Below are 14134 nucleotides of genomic sequence, written 5' to 3' on the forward strand. Positions count from 1 at the left end.
CGTAGCTTTGCCTTTCCTTAATCTTTCTTCTAAGATAAGTCGTAGGGTCAGTGTTGCCTCACGTGTTCCAACATTTCTACGGAATCCAAACTGATCTTCCCCGAGGTCGGCTTTTACCAGTTTTTCCATTCGTCTGTAAAGAATTCGCGTTAGTATTTTGCAGCTGTGACTTATTAAACTGATAGTTCGGTAATTTTCACATCTGTCAACACCTGCTTTCTTTGGGATTGGAATTATTATATTCTTCTTGAAGTCTGAGAGAATTTCGCCTGTCTCACACATCTTGCTCACCAGATGGTAGAGTTTTGTAAGGACTGGCTCTCCCAAGGCTGTCAGGAGTTCTAATGGAATGTTGTCTACTCCTGGGGCCTTGTTTCGACTCAGGTCCTTCAGTGCTCTGTCAAACTCGTCACGCAGTATCATATCTCCCATTTCATCTTCATCTACCTCCTCTTCGATTTCCATAATATTGTCCTCAAGAACATCGCCCCTGTATAGACCCTCCATATACTCCTTCCACCTTTCTGCTTTCCCTTCTTTGCTGAGAACTGGGTTTCCATCTGAGGTCTTGCTATACATGCAAGTGAGTGGTTCTCAAGGCCTGAGGTGTGAAAGGGAATTTGTACTGAGGAGGGAGGAGTGCTGCAGTTGAAGAAAGCCACTGTGTGAGGGTGGCGCAGTGGTTGGCGCATCCCCCTAGTTAGAGGGAGAATTGGGTTCGGACCCCGGCCTTCGTACAAACTTTCATCCGTCGCTTCAGTTTGCATGTATACATGATAGATGTTTGAGGGTTGAAAACGTCTCTGGAAGCGTGTAGTTCGAACTGAGTTTTCTGGAACTTTAACAGTTGAGGGTTCTGAATTAATATTCGGAGCAGTTTTTCTCTCGGCTGCTGGCTGAAGCCAATTGTCGCCCGCCAGTTGATTTTGGAGAAAGGTAAGTGGGGCATCTGCGGTGGCGGAATTGATATTCTGAGCAGGTCGCTGCTTACTTAATTTGCCACCCAGTTTTGCTTAATTGGTTGTAATTTGAGTGCTTAATTGATTATAGTGTGAGGCCTCCTATTGTCTCGTAAACTTTGAATTCACGAGCTGCCCACATGAGGACAACTTGTTGCATTTTCCTCATACAGTCTTCCACATAATTTGGTATCTCCCCACAGTGTTAGCGTCGTTATGTGTTTTCATTTGAAATTTTTGAGAATTTTGCTCTCTGTTACTTTTATATGAATTATGTCAATTATTAAGAACAGATAAATATTTTTCATTCTCAGTTCAGAGTTAGATTCCAAGATCCCTTACTGTCCTACAAGCTTTCCCTCGTTAGGTTACCCACAAATAACAAACTTAACCTGCTGTATTCCTAAGCTGCTGTTCTCAACTATGGCGATGTTTTGATTACGAACAGTGGCCAGATTAAACGATCAGTTTTAAAAATTTGGATGATGGATCGTTCATTGTACTCGCTCTTCTTGTGTTATTATAAATTCGTTTGTCGTCCAGAGGGACATCGGCTTTGCCGCAGTGTTAACGCCGGTTCCCGTCCGATCACCGAAGTTAAGCGCTGTCGGGTGGGCTAGCACTTGGATGGGTCACCGTCTGGCTTTGCCGAGCGCTGTTGGCAAGCGGGGTGCACTCAGCCCTTGTGAGGCAAACTGAGGAGCTATTTGATCGAGAAGTAGCGGCTCCGGTGTCGGAAACTGACATACAGCCGGGAGAGCGGTGTGCTGACCACATGCCCCTCCATATCCGCATCCAGTGACGCCTCTGGACTGAGGATGACACGGCGGCCGATCGGTACCGTTGGACCTTCATGGCCTGTTAGGAGGTGTTTTTTTTCTTTATTGTCCATTGAGAAAGTCTCTTCACCCTAAACGGTTGACTGTGCAGTCTGCAGTGTCCAGTCACGGAATAACCGGTGCGATATTCCTTGACTGCGAGTTGACTACCGAACGTTACGTGAAGGTTTCGGAAGATTATTTCATCCACATTATCCAAAGTGACCCTGATTTCGACAAGGTGTCGTTCATGCGAGACCGGTCTCGGCCCCATCGAAGCAGGAGAGTGTTTGATGTGCTGGAGGAGCACTTTGGAAATGACATTCTGACTCTGGGGTAACCGCCATATTTTCCGGATCTGAACACATGCAATTCCTATATTAAAGACAATGTGTGCAGTAATAACCCAAAAACCATTGCTGAGCTCAAAAAAGCCATTCAGGAGGACATCGACACCTTCGATATTCCGACGCTTCAGCTGGTCATGCAGAATTTCGCTATTCGTCTGCGCCACAACATCTCCGATGATGGCAAGCACATCGAACATGTCATAACCTAAATCCGAATATGTGTAGTGACGTCTACATGTTGAATAACGAATTTACGTTTTTTTTCTTACAACACAATAATTCTATGTGAGTGGCTCGAGGACTTCTTAAGTAACAGAACCCAGAATGACGTTCTCCATGGCGAGTGTTCGTCAGAAACAACGGTATCGTCAGGAGTGCCCCAAGGAAAGTTCAGAACAGCAACAGGAAGATAATATTTTTTGAGATAGTGAAAAACATCGAATATTAGTTAAACTGTTATTAAGTCTAACCTGAAGGCTAATGTCTGGAGTGTAGCCTCACATGGAATCAAAACGTGTATGACAACAGAACGCACAAGAAAAGAATAGCAGCTTTTCAGATTTGTTGTTACAGAAGAATGTTGATGATTAAGTCCATAGACTAGGTAACTCACAAAGGCATATGGCATCGATTTGGGGAGAAAAGAGTTGCATGTTACAATCAGAAGAAAAAGTGGGGTAGCTTGGTAAGGAAATATTATTTTGGTATTGTAGTAAAGTGTGGAGAGTAATAATTGTAGTTTGACAGCAAGGATTGAATGTAACAAGCTGGTTCAAATACAAGTCGGCTGCTGATTTCCACACGAAATTAATGTTACTATGAAGTAAGATAGTATACGTATCTCCAGAAAAAGTTAGCCAACGTGACGATACTTACTTATTATCAGATGGTGAAATTGTTGCAGGCGCATTCTCTAAGCACGGCATCCTGAAAACAAAAGTAAGCATAAGTCATTGCTTCTGCGTACGAACTGAAGCGTTACCATTTTCACTTTGACAATGCCTTCTTACAACAAAGAGCTGCCCTACTTATTTAGCAATACTTGGTTAGAGTGCTTCTAATACAAAACTTTCTAGTCGCGCGGGATTAGCCGAGCGGTTTAAGGCGCTGCAGTCATGGACTGTACGGCTGGTCCCGGCGGAGGTTCGAGTCCTCCCTCGGGCATGGGTGTGTGTGTTTGTCCTTAGGATAATTTAGGTTAAGTAGTGTGTAAGCTTAGGGACTGATGACCTTAGCAGTTAAGTCCCATAAGATTTCACACACATTTGAACATTTTGAACAAAACTTTCTAGATGTCTTCTTCCGTGTTTTCCATCTCAGCGTTTGATCAAAATCAAGCTGTATGACCGTAGTTTAAACGTAGTGGACGTGAACAATGCTGAAACCACTACTTAAAGGCAATATCTATTGCTGATTTTATGATTGCGTACAGATCTGATTAAGAAGTGCGGGGGTCAGCTTTCAAATTTTCGCAAGAAAGGTGAAATAAAACATTTTAAGACAGACTCTTTTTTATTGTTTCAAAAATTACACCTAGATCTACGTGACTAGCTAGATCTATAAGACTACTCTGCAATTCACAGTTGCGTGCCTGGCAGAGAGCGCACTGAACTACTTTCAACACTATTTCTCTACCGTTCCACACTCAAACACTGTGCGGGAAAAACTAACACTTAAATTTGGAAGAAGCATGTTTCTGCGATCAGCTGCACAATTTTTATGTTTATTCTCTACTGGTTTCGATTGTCACAATCATCTCTAAGGAGAAAGCTGTAAGGTCCAAGAAACCGAATATAGAATATACGCAAGCTTCATAGTAAATCGAGACTTTAAACAGTCATTTTTAATTTATACGTATCACTGGTATTTAAGGAACATACCACTTGAATTTGTTAATTAAACTTTAAATAACTGAGTTTATGATTTATATTCCTTCGGATTACATTTATACGTGGAAAAGCTCTATTACATAGTAAATAAATCCCATGTAATACCTTCAATGTCTCATTTGTAAACTAACACCCATAACATCTAGGCAGATATGTCCAGACGTCTACATATGCGGAACTTAGATCGTTCTGTCGAGATTTTACTGTCAGCTAAGGGTTCCCATTAGGCCCAAATAATTCTTTAATAAGATTAGATAGTTATTTTAACACAATTTTAAGGTTCGACTTGTTGGATGGTTGCTTTCTACGCCTGCCTTCGACGATTGTGTTCGAGTATAATGACTTTTCTGGAGACTAGAAATCTACTCTGTAGGAATCAGCATGGGTTTCGAAAAAGACGGTCATGTGAAACCCAGCTCGCGCTATTCGTCCACGAGACTCAGAGGGCCACAGACACGGGTTCACAGGTAGATGCCGTGTTTCTTGACTTCCGCAAGGCGTTCGATACAGTTCCCCAGTCGTTTAATGAACAAAGTAAGAGCATATGGACTATCAGACCAATTGTGTGATTGGATTGAGGAGTTCCTAGATAACAGGACGCAGCATGTTATTCTCAATGGAGAGAAGTCTTCCGAAGTAAGAGTGATTTCAGGTGTGCCGCAGGGGAATGTCATAGGACCGTTGCTATTTACAATATACATAAATGACCTGGTGGATGACATCGGAAGTTCACTGAGGCTTATTGCAGATGATGCTGTGGTGTATCGAGAGGTTGTAACAATGGAAAATTGTACTGAAATGCTGGAGGATCTGCAGCGAATTGACGCATGGTGCAGGGAATGGCAATTGAATCTCAATGTAGACAAGTGTAATGTGCTGCAAATACACAGAAAGATAGATCCTTTATCATTTAGCTACAAAATAGCAGGTCAGCAACTGGAAGCAGTTAATACCATAAATTATCTGGGAGTACGCATTAGGAGTGATTTAAAATGGAATGATCATATAATGTTGATCGTCGGTAAAGCAGATGCCAGACTGAGATTCATTGGAAGAATCCTAAGGAAATGCAATCCGAAAACAAAGGAAGTAGGTTACAGTACGCTTGTTCGCCCACTGCTTGAATACTGCCCAGCAGTGTGGGATCCGTACCAGATAGGGTTGATACAAGACATAGAGAAGATCCAACGGAGAGCAGCGCGCTTCATTACAGGATCATTTAGTAACCGCGAAAGCATTACGGAGATGATAGATAAACTCCAGTGGAAGACTCTGCAGGAGAGACGCTCAGTAGCTCGGTACGGGCTTTTGTCAAAGTTTCGAGAACATACCTTCACCGAAGAGTCAAGCAGTATATTGCTCCCTCCTACGTATATCTCGCGAAGAGACCATGAGGATAAAATCAGAGAGATTAGAGCCCACACAGAGGCATACCGACAATCCTTCTTTCCACGAACAATACGAGACTGGAATAGAAGGGAGAACCGATAGAGGTACTGAAGGTACCCTCCGCCACACACCGTCAGGTGGATTGCGGAGTATGGATGTACGAGGTGTGGCTAGAAAAAAAACGGACTAGTACTGGTGAAACAATAAAACGAATGCAATAAGGCTGAAAGTCGCGTGGCCTGTCACGTGACTCTCGCTCCGCCTACTGCTCGAGTTTCATCTGCCTCCTGCACTCAGTCTGCCCGTGGCGTCTGTTTTAAGTAGTTGACGTTTTGTCTGTGCGTCGGAAAATGTTGAGTGTACAGAAAGAACAGCGTGTTAACATCAAATTTTGTTTCAAACTAGGAAAATCTGCAAGTGAAACGTTTGTAATGTTACAACAAGTGTACGGCGATGATTGTTTATCGCGAACACAAGTGTTTGAGTGGTTTAAACGATTTAAAGATGGCCGCGAAGACACCAGTGATGACACTCGCACACTTTGTTCATGTTGAAACTTTCATGAAGAATCTGCCTAACACTTTCCTTGTCAACTCCTGTTAACTGAGACACTGCTCTGATTGTTAAACGGCGATCTTGTCGAACAAGTTTACCGATTTTTTCAATGTTTGCATCAGTTTTTGCTGACAATGGTCTGCCAGTGCGAGTGTCATCACTGGTGTCTTTACGGCCATCTTTAAATCGTTTAAGCCACTCAAATACTTGTGTTCGCGATAAACAATCATCGCCGTACACTTGTTGTAACATTACAAACGTTTCACTTGCAGATTTTCCTAGTTTGAAACAAAATTTGATGTTAACACGCTGTTCTTTCTGTACACTCAACATTTTCTGACGCACAGACAAAACGTCAACTACTTAAAACAGACGCTACGGGCAGACTGAGTGCAGGAGGCAGATGAAACTCGAGCAGTAGGCGGAGCGAGAGTCACGTGACAGGCCACGCGGCTTTCAGCCTTATTGCATTCGTTTTATTGTTTCACCAGTACTAGTCCAGTTTTTTTTCTAGCCACACCTCGTAGATGTAGATGTAGATGTAGATTCTCATGTTTTATTGCCTTTTTTGATTTACGTGCATTCATCTGCAATTATCACAGAGTATAATAGTTTCTAATATTCTAGTTCATTGCAGTCCTTTAAATCGACTTCTTTCACAATGTTTAGTGGAGATAAATACCTACTTTTTCATTTCTGCAACACTAAAGTCGATACACCGCACTATAACCGGTTATATACTTACATTGTTGTACAGAAAAAGGAAGCGATGTCATTTCTGTATTTCTGTTGCTGTAATTCTTGGCTACACATTTTCTGCCTTTTAGTCATTCATACTGTGCATGCGTTCCAACTTGATTTTTTTGACGATCACATAGTATTTGTACTTTTGACAGCTATAACGTGTCTGTTACTAAGTGTGGAGTTATCACCAAATGTGCACTCCTGTATCCGTCCAAAGGTACATTGTGTTTACATGGAGTCTCTTAAGACAGACTATTATGACAATTATATATGTTTTACACTTGTATAGTTCATACACTACGTGTATCTGGATACCTGGCTGAAAATGACTAACAAGTTCGTAGCGCTCTCCATCGGTAATGCTGGAATTCAGTATGGTGTTGGCACCCCTTAGCCTTGATGACAGCTTCCAGTCTCGCAGGCATACGTTCAGTCAGGTGCTGGAAGGTTTCTTGGGTAATGGCATCTCATTCTTCACGGAGTGCTGCACTGAGGAGAGGTATCGATATCGGTCGGTGAGGCCTGGCACAAAGTCGGCGTTCCAAAATATCCCAAAGTTGTTCTATAGAATTCAAGTCAGGACTCTGTGCAGGCCAGTCCATTACTGGGACGTTATCGCCGTGTACCCGCTCCGCCACAGGCCGTGCATTATGAACAGGTGCTCGATGGTGTTGAAACATCCAATCGCCATCCCCAAATTGCTCTTCAACAGTGGGAAGCAAGAGGATGCTTAAAATATCAATGTAGGCCTGTGATGTATAGTGCCACGGAAAACATCAAGCGATGCAAGCCCCCATCCATGAAAAACACGAACACACCACAACACCACCGCCTCAGAATTTTACTGTTGGCATTACACACGCTGATAGATGACGTTCACCATTCGCCATATTCGCACCTGCTACCGGATCGCCACATTGTGTACCGTGATTCATCAGACGACACAACGTTTTTCCACTGTTCAATCGTCCAATGTTTACGCTCTTTACACCAAGCGAGGCGTCGTTTGGCATTTCCCGGCTGATGTGTGGCTTATGGGCAGCCGCTCGACCATGAAATCCGAGTCTTCTCACCTCCAGCCTAACTGTCATAGTACTTGCAGTGGATCCTGATGCAGTTTGGAATTCCTGATTGATGGTCTGGATAGATGTCTGCCTATTACACATTACGAACTTCTTCAGCTGTCGGCGGTCTCTGTCAGTCAGATTAGATTAGATTAGATTAGATTAATACTAGTTCCATGGATCATGAATACGATATTTCGTAATGATGTGGAACGAGTCAAATTTTTCAATACATGACATAATTAAGTTAATTTAACAACATACTTAAGTTAATATAACAACTTTTTCATTTTTTGTGTTTTTTTATTTTTATTTTTTATTTTTTTTATTTTTTTTCTTAATTTATATCTAAAAATTCCTCTATGGAGTAGAAGGAGTTGTCATTCAGAAATTCTTTTAATTTCTTCTTAAATACTTGTTGGTTATCTGTCAGACTTTTGATACTATTTGGTAAGTGACCAAAGACTTTAGTGCCAGTATAATTCACCCCTTTCTGTGCCAAAGTTAGATTTAATCTTGAATAGTGAAGATCGTCCTTTCTCCTAGTATTGTAGTTATGCACACTGCTATTACTTTTGAATTGGGTTTGGTTGTTAGTAACAAATTTCATAAGAGAGTATATATACTGAGAAGATACTGTGAATATCCCTAGATCCTCAAATAAATGTCTGCAGGATGATCTTGGGTGGACTCCAGCTATTATTCTGATTACACGCTTTTGTGCAATAAATACTTTATTCCTCAGTGATGAATTACCCCAAAATATGATGCCATATGAAAGCAATGAGTGAAAATAGGCGTAGTAAGCTAATTTACTAAGATGTTTATCACCAAAATTTGCAATGACCCTTATTCAATAAGTAGCTGAACTCAAACGTTTCAGCAGATCATCAATGTGTTTCTTCCAATTTAATCTCTCATCAATGGACATACCTAAAAATTTGGAATATTCTACCTCAGCTATATGCTTCTGATTAAGGTCTATATTTATTAATGGCGTCATACCATTCACTGTACGGAACTGTATGTACTGTGTCTTATCAAAATTCAGTGAGAGTCCGTTTACAAGGAACCACTTAGTAATTTTCTGAAAGACAGTATTGACAATTTCATCAGTTAATTCTTGTTTCTCAGGTGTGATTACCATACTTGTATCATCAGCAAAGAGAACTAAATTTGCCTCTTCATGAATATAGAATGGCAAGTCATTAATATATAATAAGAACAACAAAGGACACAAGACTGACCCTTGTGGAACCCCATTCTTGATAGTTCCCCAGTTTGAGGAATATGCTGATCTTTGCATGTTATGAGAACTACTTATTTCAACTTTCTGCACTCTTCCAGTTAGGTACGAATTAAACCATTTGTGCACTGTCCCACTCATGCATGCCACAATACTTGGGCTTGTCTAGCAGAATTTCATGATTTACACAATCAAAAGCCTTTGAGAGATCACAAAAAATCCCAATGGGTGGTGTTCGGTTATTCAGATCATTCAAAATTTGATTGGTGAAAGCATATATGGCATTTTCTGTTGAAAAACCTTTCTGGAAACCAAACTGACATTTTGTTAGTACTTCATTGTTACAGATATGTGAAGCTACTCTTGAATACATTACTTTCTCAAAAATTGTGGATAAAGCTGTTATAATGGAGATTGGACGGTAATTGTTGACATCAGATCTATCCCTCTTTTTATGCAAAGGTATAACAATAGCATATTTCAGTCTATCAGGGAAAATGCCCTGTTCCAGAGAGCTATTACACAGGTGGCTGAGAATCTTACTTATCTGTTGAGAACAAGCTTTTAGTATTTTGCTGGAAATGCCATCAATTCCATGTGAGTTTTTGCTTTTAAGCAAGTTTATTATTTTCCTAATTTCAGAGGGAGAAGTGGGTGAGATTTCAATTGTATCAGATTGCATAGGTATGGCCTCTTCCAATAACAGCCTAGCATCTTCTAATGAACACCTGGATCCTACTATATCCACAACATTTAGAAAATGATTATTAAAATATTTTCAACTTCTGATTTTTTGTTCGTAAAGTTTTCATTCAATTTGATGGTAATACTGTCTTCCTGTGCTCTTGGTTGACCTGTTTCTCTTTTAATAATATTCCAAATTGTTTTAATTTTATTATCAGAGTTGCTGATTTCAGACATGATACACATACTTCTGGATTTTTTAATAACTTTTCTTAATATAACACAGTAGTTTTTATAACGTTAGATAGATTCTGGGTCACTACTCTTTCTTGCTGTCAGATACATTTCCCTTTTCTGGTTACAAGATATTTTTATACCCTTAGTAAGCCATTGTTTGTTACAAGGTTTCTTATGAGTATATTTAACTATTTTCTTGGGGAAGCAGTTTTCAAATGCATTTACAAAAATGTCATGAAATAAATTATATTTTAAATTGGCATCAGGTTCACGGTACACCTCATCCCAGTCTAACTGCTCTAGGCTTTCCCTGAAATTTGCAATTGTTAAATCATTGACTGAACGTACTACTTTGGAGGACTGTTTAGTATTGCTGAATGGAGCTATGTCACATATTGTAACTAGCTGTGCACCATGATCAGAAAGACCATTCTCAACAGGCTGAGCATTTATCTGGTTAAACTTATCTTGGTCTATAAAGAAGTTATCTATCAGTGAGCCGCTATCCTTTACCACCCGAGTAGGAAAATCAATGACGGGTGTCAAATTGAAGCAACCGAGTAATACTTCAAGGTCATTTTTCCTATTACCCTCTTTCAGAGAATCTACATTGAAGTCCCCACAAATAATAATTTGCTTCCCCCTGTCTGACAGATAGCACAACAAGGAGTCCAAATGTTTCAGAAATAGATGAAAATTTCCTGATGGGGACCTATATACAGTTACAATTATAAATGTGCCTTTATTTAATTTAAGCTCACAGGCACATGCTTCTATATGTTTCTCTACACAAAACTTTTTTGTTTCTATACTTTTTGCACAATGATAACTTTGACATATATGGCAACTCCTCCTTTCTCCATATTTTCTCTCATTGCTTGTGCAGAGAGCTTATATCCACTTACATTTACCTTATCCATATCAGTAACAATGTGATGCTCAGACAGGCATAGTATATCTATTTCATCCTCAGCTTCTAAATCTTCTAAACAAACCAGAAGCTCATCTATTTTATTCTGTATACTCCCGATATTTTGATGAAATATACTTACATTATTTTTAATTATACTTTTAAGAGAACCTTTCCTTATTCTAACATTTGCAGTACTCTCCTGTCTGAGTTTCTCATTGTGCTTAGGCCTAGTTGCTATACCAGTGGTCACATGGTGTTCAGAGAGGCAGATTATGTCAACTGGGTTGGGTGACTTTAATTCATCAATGCAATTACCTAGGACTGAGATACAACTTGGTGGAGATAAAATTTCTGGTGATTGGTGAAAATTTATAATTGACAGCTGTGATTGGTGATCCAAAGTGCTAGAATTGTGCTGTTTAATTTCTTTCCTAAACTGAAGATTTGTTTCAATCCTGACCTCTCGTAGAACTTGATATCTTTCTGTCTTTCCTATCCTAAAAAAGGTGCTGGTCCAACACCTGTAACCACTGGTATTTTACCATTCATGGCAGTGCCTCCCCCCCTTAAATTTCCTGCTATTACCCCAGCCAGTTTCCCCTTCCCTTTCCTGTTGAGATGTAGGCCGTGCCTGGTATAGTCCCACCTACTGAGAGAATCAACAGGAACCACACCAATATGAGCCCCCGCACCCGACCCAAGCAGCCGTTCCAACTCCAAATTAACTCTCCCAACAGAAGAGTTCAAATGAGGCCGGTCATGGCGTCTCAGGACAGATACAAATTCAACATTGGTGTGTCTCGATGCCGACGCAATCTTTACCAGGTCACACTCTATACTGTACCCAGGATCTCTGTCGATGCTGTTCCCTGGCCCTCCCACAATAACCACGGTGTCTTCCCTGGTAAATCCTTTACAGAGAGAACCTAAATCCTCTGTCACCTGATCCAGACTAGCACTTGGTTTGAAAAAATTTGTGACCTGGTATTCTGGTCCTAATTCCTCCTGCAGAAGTTGGCCTACACCTCTGGCATGAGAACTGCCTAACAACAAAACTTTCTTCCTTTTCGATGGCTTTCCTACATTCTTTTTCAATTTCCTATTGAAAGTTTGTTGTGTCCTGTCTATACCTACCTCTGCTTGAGGCTCATCAGTTTCTAACTGAAGCAACAGGTCAAACTTATTTTTGACATTCACCACAAAACTGTCAGACTTAGTTCTAGCCCTGTTCCTTCTGCTACCTGTTGCCACTTCCCACCTCTCTTTGCCCTTCTCCCTCCTTAACCTGTCCAGATCTTCCCTAGCCTGATCTAGCTCAGACTGAAGGGCAGAAATTTTCCCCTCCTGTTCCACTATCTTCCTATCTCTGCTGCAAATCCTACATAACCACTGATGAGCCTGATCCACTTTCCCGACACCCACGCCACTGCAGTCCCCCCAGTGAAAAAAACTACTGCATCCATCACACCAAATCCCGGAACTAACAATTCTACGGCAAGTCAGGCACTTCTCACTCATGGCAAAAATAATACTTTAGCTAGAATAAATCAATTAAATTACCGAAAATCAAAAAAAGACGTTACAAGAATTAAGCCTATTCACAAATGTATATAAGCAAGTTTCTGATTTAAAATTCCGCTGTTTATCTGAGATCTGTATTAAAACAATGAAGGTATACGCTATTTATTTTATATTTCACTCGATGGAATGAAAAAAGGACAATTAAACGAGATACTTTAACTTTTATTCTCCAAAAACGTTACGAGAATTAGGCCTATAAACAAATGTATATAAGCAAGTTTCTGATATAAAGTTACGCTGTTTTTCTGAAATCTGTATTAAAACAATGAAGTTATACGCTATTTACAGTAGTTTACTTATTTGTTACCGAGAAATTAGTTAAATTACCGTGGAACAAGAAACAAACACGTTTACAAAATTTAAGCCTAAGCGCGACTTCGCGAAGTTACGATCTTTTCGTGTTTTCTGAAAAAATACGCAAAGAAAAGTCAAACCTTTAATGGCAAGACTAAATGATACACTAATGCATGTATTTAATTTGTTGTCGGCGTTAAACTAAATTATATTCCTGTCTAAATCACTTAACTTTCTGGAAATGGTTTCTGGCGTCACTTACTCGGCGGCCATCTTGGATTCAAAAAAAAGTCAATAGACGAGGTCGGCCTGTACGCTTTTGTGCTGTACGTGTCCCTTCACGTTTCCACTTCACTATCACATCGGAAACAGTTGACCTAAGGATGTTTAGGAGTGTAGAAATCTCGCGTTCAGACGTATGACACAAGTGACACCCAATCACATGACCATGTTCGGGGTCCGTGAGTTCGGCACAGCGCCCCATTCTGCTCTCTCACGATGTCTAATAACTACTGAGGTCGCCAATATGGAGTACCTCGCAGTACGTGGCAGCACAATGCACCTAATATGAAAAACGTATGCCTTTTGATCACATCGTGCATATGGTGGAAACGTAGGCTGATCCATTAATGTACAATGTGTAACTACTGCGATTTAAAAATGACCTTCTTTAATTCCTCCATTTTGTATGATGCATGTACATATTTTATAGTCTTATTTTATTTTTTTTTAAATTTTTTTCTACAATTTTCTCCGTGTAGATGGTTGTAAGAACAGAAATCGGTTGAGACTAAACATAATACTGTACAGCTGATGACACAAATATGATTTTTCCGAATTATTTTACAGCTGGAGACAATCACGCCTGAGAAGCCCTGTTAACACTTAAATCTCTCTGTGCGAGCTCTGATTTTTCCTATTTTATTACGCTCATGATTTCGGTGTATGTAATTCGGTTTCAACAAAATCGCATTTTCAGTAGAAAGTTGGTTGCTTAAGCTTCGTGGAAAGATCTCGCCTCGACAATTATTTTAATGATTGCTACTCCAAGTCGCATATCTACAGGGTGTTACAAAAAGGTACGGCCAAACTTTCAGGAGACGTTCCTCACGCACAAAGAAAGAAAATATGTTATGTGGACATGTGTCCGGAAACGCTTACTTTCCATGTTAGAGCTCATTTTATTACTTCTCTTCAAATCACATTAATCATGGAATGGAAACACACAGCAACAGAACGTACCAGGGTGACTTCAAACACTTTGTTACAGGAAATGTTCAAAATGTCCTCCGTTAACGAGGATACATGCATCCACCCTCCGTCGCATGGAATCCCTGATGCGCTGATGCAGCCCTGCAGAATGGCGTTTGCATCATAGCCGTCCACAATACGAGCACGAAGAGTCTCTACA

This window comes from Schistocerca piceifrons, chromosome 9 (genome assembly GCF_021461385.2).
Source record: "Schistocerca piceifrons isolate TAMUIC-IGC-003096 chromosome 9, iqSchPice1.1, whole genome shotgun sequence".
In the NCBI taxonomy this organism is placed as follows: Eukaryota; Metazoa; Arthropoda; class Insecta; order Orthoptera; family Acrididae; genus Schistocerca; species Schistocerca piceifrons.